This window comes from Pipistrellus kuhlii, unplaced genomic scaffold (genome assembly GCF_014108245.1).
Source record: "Pipistrellus kuhlii isolate mPipKuh1 unplaced genomic scaffold, mPipKuh1.p scaffold_m20_p_8, whole genome shotgun sequence".
NCBI lineage: Eukaryota > Metazoa > Chordata > Mammalia > Chiroptera > Vespertilionidae > Pipistrellus > Pipistrellus kuhlii.
In genome coordinates, this window is record NW_023425584.1 from 14098266 (window position 1) to 14104669 (window position 6404).

The 6404-nt window shown below is 39.5% G+C and overlaps 1 non-coding gene across 1 annotated transcript; it reads left to right on the forward strand.

The window, feature by feature from the left end:
- Positions 1-338: 338 nt before the first annotated feature.
- Positions 339-483, forward strand: LOC118711942. Its single transcript, XR_004985893.1, has one exon. It is a non-coding gene; the product is annotated as a small nucleolar RNA SNORA57 (small nucleolar RNA).
- The last annotated feature ends 5921 nt before the right edge of the window (positions 484-6404 follow it).

Below are 6404 nucleotides of genomic sequence, written 5' to 3' on the forward strand. Positions count from 1 at the left end.
AGCTGTTTTGCTAATTTAACAAAATTTTACCAGTGCTTACTATGTGCCAGGTAATCTAATGCTGAGACCAGAGAGACCAAATAGACACATCCCTTACACCATAGAACTTCTAGTCTGACAGGCAGGAGAATTCATTCCATCTATTAATTCTGTGAACATTTATGGCATCTACAATACTTTGTCAAGTGCTAAAAAGTCCTATTAAATAGAACAGCAAGGAAGCAGATGAAAACCTTACTCTGACAAAACTTATGTCACTTGTCAGAGGAGAATGCTTTATTGATAAATTTTAAAAAATGTTCTATTTAAGTGATAGAAATTTTTTCTTTACCTTTCAACCTCCTCTTCTTGATAAGACCTGGCACATGGTCCTGGTCCCAGAAATATTTGGAGGCAGAGGGAAAGGGCTCTGCCCTTGGTATCAGGCCTTTGGTGCCCATGGTCTCCAGTCCTCTGGTTCTACCCTCAAGTGAAGGGACATGGATTTTAAAAAAACCTGGAAGAATGTACCCAAATGAATATGTTTACCCCACAGGAGTAAATGGTCAAGATACAGACTTTCACTTTTTCCTTTTAGGTGCTTGTGTAGGTATTAGATGATCTCTGTTTTCTTCTGTAATTAAAAGGCAAGATATAAGCATTAGAGCAGGGTTTTCCTGTCTGTCCTCCACTTCACAGAAAGACAGGAAAGCCGCTCTGTCTGTGGTGTAGCTACTCTGCCACACTGCTTCACTAATAAACTCTCTTTCACTTAGAAAGAAAGATATGAAGCCTGGGACAGGTTAAGTAAGATAAAGGTCAATCCGGCAGTGAACCTGAGTGGGATCCACTTTCCATAAATTCCTTGAAATGAGACAGATGGCAGAAGGAGGAACAAAAAGCTACTACCAGTGCCCTGGAGATGACAAGTGGTAACTTAATCACAAAGTAATAATATTGAATATATGATCTGTTTATAGGGTTTTTTTTTTTTTTTCTCTCTCCCAGAGCTCTGCCTAAGAGACTCACCAGCTGTGAAAAGAGGAGCCCCTTTATCTTCTGAAGCTGAAAAGGTCTTACTATTTATTTTTCTTTTCCTTTTTCAAGGTTTGAAATTCTGGAAGCAGAAATTCCAAGTGGTTCCTCGTTTGTATTTCCCTTTATGGTGCCGCACAGGTGTTGTGTTATTTTTATAAACTGAAGGCAGGGCCCTGCCAACAGCAAAAAGATCCAGGCCACCTGTGGCACATGTGGGAGGCAACCAATCAATGTGCCTCCACTCTCTCTAGAAGTGGATGGAGCGAATATCCTTGTGTGAGGACTTAAAAAATAAAATAAAAAAATTAAAAGGCGCCCTAGCCCGCTTGGCTCAGTGGATAAAGCATCAGCCTGTGGACTGAAGGGTCCCAGATTCAATCCGGCCAAGGGCAAGTGCCTGGGTTGTGGGCTCGGTCCCTAGTAGGAGGCATGAAGGAGGCAGCTGATCAATGATTCTCTCTCATCATTGATGTTTCTCTCTCTCTCCTCCCTTCTTCTCTGAAATTGATAAAGAATTAAAAAAAAAATTAAAAGGCCATGTACATACCTTAATTTAAAAATATTTCATGGCGCCAAAGCCAGTTTGGCTCAGGGGATAGAGCATCGGCCTGTGAACTGAAAGGTCCCAGGTTCGATTCCGGTCAAGGGCATGTACCTTGGTTGCGGGCATATCCCCAAAGGGGGGTGTGCAAGAGGCAGTTGATCGATGATTTTCTATCATCGATGTTTCTAACTCTCTCTCTCTCTTCCTCTCTGTAAAAAAATCAATAAAACATATTATTAAAAAAAAAAAAAAGATCCAGGCTAACTTTATTGTGGGTGGTTGAGGACTGATCCCCCATAATCTGCAAGGTGTGCTGCAATTTACTTCAGGGTGTCCCTTGAGCTTATTTTCTATTAATTTTAAATTTTACTTTCACTTTTTTTTTTCTTGAAAAGTTTTATCAAAGCTAAAATTTATTTGGGGCATACTCTGTGCTTGCTATCAAAACACTTTCACATAGGCCTTTTCCTTTAATATGCAAAAGCAACCAGGTGAGGTATTTTACAGGTTGAAAAAGCAACATAACAAAAACCTCCTTCACTTTCATTTAAATTAAAAAAATTAAACAAACAAACAAACAAACAAATAAATAAATAAACTAAACCACATTACTTTGTCTCCAGATTTCTATTGAGAAAGTGTGGATCCTTCTGGAGATAAGCTGAGATGTCCTAAAGCTGTAATTTTTAAGATTTTCCACCAACCTTTTCTGGGACATGGTTGGTTAAGTGGGGAAAAGGACAGTTGCACCATTAGGGTGAAAAGTTCTCAAGCTTAAGGAAGGCTCTGATTTGGTCCAATTTTCTCTGGAACTTGGACAAAGAGCAGTATGAGTCAGAAATGTTAGTTCCAGGCTTCAGGATCCTCTGTAGTTACATTGCCTGCAACTATTAAGGGCATTCCAAGTTACTCATTTACTCACAGAAATTATTTCTTAGTTCTTGTTCAAATTCCTTCTGCTTATGGTGTGACTCTCTTTTTTCAGAGAGAGCAGTGAGATTTTTTTTAAAACCTTTTTAATTATTTAAATTATTCATGTATGATGGTGGTGGTGGTATTTGTTTAAATATGTGTATTACTCTAGTGCTCAGCAAACTCATTAGTCAACAGAGCCAAATATCAACAGTACAATGATTGAAATTTCTTTTGAGAGCCATTTTTAAACTTAAACTTCTTCTAATACCACTTCTTCAAAATAGACTCGCCCAGGCTGTGGTATTTTGTGTAAGAGCCACACTCAAGGGCCCAAAGAGCTGCATGTGGCTCACGAGCCGCAGTTTGCTGACCACAGCGCTTGTGGGTTTGGCTCAGTAGAAAGAGTATCACCTCTCCGACTAAAGGGTCATGGGTTCAATTCTGGGTAAAGGGAATATACCTCATTGCAGGCTGAATCCCAGCCCCGAGGAGATGAGGCGCATATGAAAGGCAACCAATCTGTTTCTCTTACATCTATATTTCTCTCTTTGTGTCTTTCCTTCTCCCTTCCATTCTCTCTAAAAACAAACAAACAAACAAACAAACAAATAATAAAATCAGTGGAAAAATATCCTGGGGTGAGGATTAACCAAAAAATAAAGATACCAACAAATAATAAATTTAAAAATGCTTGTTTTATGGGTGGGTCACCTTTAGAAAATATTTTACAGTATTTTGTATAATAATAAATAGCAAAATATTAATGCTATTAAATCTCTTTGACCCAGCCATTTTTCCAAAATGGAATGTGGGGGAAATGTCTATAGTCATGTGATCATACAATCAGGCACACTGGTTTGGAGTGAAAGTATTCATCCAAAAGCAAATATGCGATGTTGTCAGTGTTTCTAAGAAGACAACACCCATTGTTTTGGTTTTAGGAAGGAAAGCCATGGTTTTATCATATCTTTGAAAAACAATCTGCTGTGCACAGGTATTGCCCTGAGGCTGTGAGAGGAGCCCAGCTATTCCTCCCAATTTTCTGACATTTTTTGTCATACACAAATTCAAAACCTGGAGTGTCCATGGACATGCTATTAACATCAGGAAAATTTATATCAATTATATTGGGGCACAGTGTAACTCTATTTTCTTTTTTATTTATTTTTTATAATCCTCATCTGAGGATATTTTTCCTTTCATTGATTTATAGAGAGAGTGGAAGGGGTGGGCATAGTGATTAATAAGTGGGAAGGATAGCTAGGCTTCAGAGGTCGCCCTTATCCTTTGGGGGAAGGGAGAGAGAGAGAGAGCAGAGAAAGAGAGAGAAAAAAACTTTAATGTGAGAGAGACACATTGACTAGTTGCCTCCTGCACATATCCTGACCAGGCTGGGACCAGGATTGAATTTGAAATTCAGGTACATGCCCTTGACTGGGAATTAAACTCAAGACCCTTCAGTGCGCACGCTACTGAGCCATGGCAGCCAGGGATCTACTTCATTTTGTATTAAAGGTGCCAGCTTGTTGATCTAAACTTTTTATTTTTTATTTTTTTATTTTTTTTTAATTTTTTAAATTAAGGTATAATTTGTGTACATATCTTTCCATCCATCCCCCCCCCCCCCCCCCCCCATGATCTAAACTTTTGAGGGTAAAGACTATAGGTTTTCTTTTTTCTTTTTTTTTCCCATCAGATTTTCCATTGCTTAGCATTAGGTGCTCAATGGATATTTGGTGAAATAATGTTTGTTGAATAATAAGAACAGTTGAGTAGGAGTAGGCACTCTAGGCTTTCTCTTCTGTGTCGGTCCCACAGTGTGTTTTCTGTGGGTCCCATCCTCTAGTCCTCTTTTTGGTCCTCAGTTTATTCATTATAAGTTGAGGAGTTGGCCCCATAAGAACCCTTTCATAGATAAACAGTCTCAAAATGTGCATGGTTTTTCGGCTCCAGAGTCTGACCTAAAATCAAGCTCTGTGCTGAATCTTATTTTTTAAAAAAAATATATTTTATTGATTTTTTACAGAGAGGAGGAGAGAGGGATAGAGAGCTAGAAATGTCGATGAGAGAGAAACATCTACCAGCTGCCTCTTGCACACCCCCTACTGGAGATATGCCCACAACCAATGTACATGCCATTGACCCATTTCGAACCTGGGACCTTTCAGTCTGCAGACCAATGCGGTTTCGGCTCTGTGCTGAATCTTAAAGACAGCCTAGCAGAGAACAAATGTTTTCCAGTCCACTAATATCTCCTTATAATTTATTTAATATAGGAAGTAGATACATTCAGTAAAGAGATTGTGGAAGACTGCTGAAGTTTGACTTTCAAAGATACTTCCCAATGGTCTGATGTCAAGGTGTGGCAAAAAGATAAAGAATGGAATGCTGGAAGAAAGTTGTCTTTATCTATAAAAACCCTTGGGGGAAACTACCTGAGGGACTGGGAACCTCCTAATTTTCCTGTAAGTACTATCCTCTGAAAGTATGCGGAAGAGAAAATCAGAACTTTAGTGCTTGAACTTTCTGAATATTATGTAGCATACTATGGCAACAATAATTGAGCCAATAGAAGATAAGGAAAATTCCAGGGGAGGGCCCAGAGGAAACAAGGTGACCAAATAGGTACATCCTGAACTCATATCTTTCCAGAACGTGTGGAAATTATTGCACAAAGATCACTGAGGACCACCTGAAGACCAGCTGAATAGAAGTCGACCTCTAAGGTTATAAAGAAGGAGCCACGTTGACACAGGTAAGTGTGAATATGGGGTCTGGGCTGGTCCCAAACTCCTTATGTGGTGATGAATGAATGGGAGGGCTTCAGAGGTCCCCCCTAAAGAGTCAGAGGTCTGAACTCCACTTCAAGCTCCATAGCACAGGGCACTGTGCCAAAGAGTTCCTATAACATCCAGCTTTGGACACCAGTGGGGATTTTGTTTGAGATGGAGGAAGGGTTATGGGAGATCTAGCACTGTACTCGGAGGGTTCACATGAATTCCCGCCCTCTAAGCTCCAACACAGAGGCAGCAGTTCCAGAAGAGCCTGGGACATAAGGGGAGGAACTCAATGGACTAATTTTATTTATTATTATATTTTTTATTTTTTATTTTATTGATTTTATTACAGAGAGGAAGAGAGAGAGCTAGAGATCTAGAAACCTTTGGGGATGGTTGAAGTAGGGTCAATAGTGTAAGTATATAAAGACAAAGCATAAAGTCTTTATCTAGGCTTACTTAACCTTCCCAAACCCCAGATTCCTCCTCCAAGAATGGGTTACTAACAGCACCTGCCTAAGGGTGGAAGGAAAATGCACAGATTCCATGACACAGTAATTCTCCAGAAATGGTGGCTATAGTATTCATGCATATTTAGGTTTAGTTTTGAGTTCACCCACAGACTTTTATTCATCACAACAATCCTTTATGGGAGATAGAACAGGTGTTTTTGGCCCCGTTGAAGGAATGAGGAAATTAAGGCTTGGCTCAACTTAGTTACTCACAGAGCTACCAGATTCCTAAGTGGCAGAGCTGGGAACTGAACCCAAGTGAGGAAGAAACTCTTTCTTGATGTGACCGCTGTCTCTCCCATGAGCTGGACTTGGGCTGGATCAGAGGTTGCTTTCCACATCTCTCAGTTAGAGACTGATGACAATTGATGTTCATTATAACATAAATGAGCACCACTTCCTTGCTTCATGCTATGTGCTGGTCCCTGGTATAGGCCTATTGTTCTTACCTGGGTAAGCATTCTAAAATTAGAATAAATTTTAATTAAGTAGATTTATTATTTTAATATATATATTTTTAAAAATATATTTTATTGATTTTTTACAAAGAGGAAGGGAGAGGGATAGAAAGTCAGAAACATCGATGAGAGAGAAACATCGATCAGCTACCTCTTGCACAGCCCCTACTGGGGATGTGCC